This window comes from Nomascus leucogenys, chromosome X (assembly GCF_006542625.1).
Source record: "Nomascus leucogenys isolate Asia chromosome X, Asia_NLE_v1, whole genome shotgun sequence".
NCBI classification, from domain to species: Eukaryota; Metazoa; Chordata; class Mammalia; order Primates; family Hylobatidae; genus Nomascus; species Nomascus leucogenys.
In genome coordinates this window covers 34300220-34301869 of record NC_044406.1, presented here as the reverse complement: position 1 = coordinate 34301869, position 1650 = coordinate 34300220, and positions in this window count along the sequence as shown.

Genomic DNA, 1650 nt, shown 5'->3' with positions numbered 1-1650 from the left:
TAGAATCTGCGAATAAACAGTTGGGAGCCCATTGAAGCCTATAGTGTAAAATGGAATATCCCCATATAAAAAATAGAAAGAAACTATTTGTGAAACTGCATGGCTAAGGGTGCCTTCCTGTCACAGAGGTAAACAGTTCTTTGATTCAGCAGTTAGGAAACACTCTTTTTACAGGATTGGCAAAGGGACGTTATGGAGGCTATTGAGGCCTATAGTGAAAAACCAAATATCCCCATATAAAAATTAGAAAGAAGGTATTTTTGAAACTGCTTGGCTATGTGTGCTTTCATCTCACAGAAGTAAAAAGTTATTTAGATTCAGCAGTTAGGAAACACTCTTTTTGCAGGATCGGTGAAGGGACATTAGGGAGTCTACTGAGGCCTATAGTGAAAAGCAAAGTATCCCCAGAAAAAAAACTAGAAAGAAATTATCTATGAAACTGCTTCCTGTTGTGGGCATTCATTTTGCAGAGTTAAACCATTCTTTTGATTCAATAGGATGGAATCGCTCTTTTTGTAGAATCTGTTAAAAGACATATGGTAGCCCTTTGAGACCTATAATGAAAAACCAAATATCCACAGATAAAAACTAGAAAGAAGCTATCTGTGAAACCACTTTGTGATGTGCACATTCATCTCACAAGGATAAACTTTTCTGTTGATTCAGCAGATTGAAAACACTTTTTCTGTAAAATCTGTGAGGTGACATTTGGGAGCCCATTGAAACCTACTGTGAGAAACCAAATCTCCCCAGAGAGAAACTAGAAGGAAGCTAACTGTGAAACCACTTTGTGATGTGTGTATTCAACTCACAGATTTAAACCTCTGTTTTGATTAAGCAGATTGGAAACACCCCTTTTTTAGTACCTGTGAAGGGACATTTGGGAGCCCATTGAGGTTTATAGTGAAAAACTGATTATCCCCAAATAAAAACTAAAAAGAAGCTATATGTATAACAGCTTTGAGATGTGGGCATTCATCTTGCAGAGTTCAATTTTTCTTTTTATTCAGCAGATTGGAAAAGCTCTTTTTGTAGAATCTGCATAGGGACATTTTGTAGCCCATTGAGACCTAAATTAAAAAGTTGAATATCCCCAGAAAAAAAACTGGAAAGAAGCTATCTGTGAAACTACTTTGGAATGTGCACATTTATCTCAGAGAGATAAAACTTTCTTTTGATTCAGCAGATTGAAAACATTCTTTTTGTAGGATCTGTGAAAAAACATTTGGGAGCCCATTGAGGCCTATAGTGAAAAACCAAATACACTCAGATTAAAACTAGAAAGAAGCATCTGTGAAACTGTTTTGAGAAGTGTCCATTTATCTCACAGTGTTAAACATTTCTTTTCACTCAGGAGGTTGGAAATACTCTTTTTGTAAAACCTGTGAAGGGACATTCCGGATCCAATTGAGGCTTATAGTGAAAAATTAATAATCTCCAGATAAAAACTGGAAAGAAGCTATCTGTGAAACTGCTTTGCAATGGGCAGATTCATCTCACAGACTGAAATCTATGTATTGATTTAGCAGGTTGGGAACACTGTTTTTTAGGCTCTGTGAAGGGACATTGGGGACCCCATTGAGGCCTATAATGAAAAACAATATATACCCAGATAAAAACTAGAAAGAAACCATCTATCTGTGAAACTGC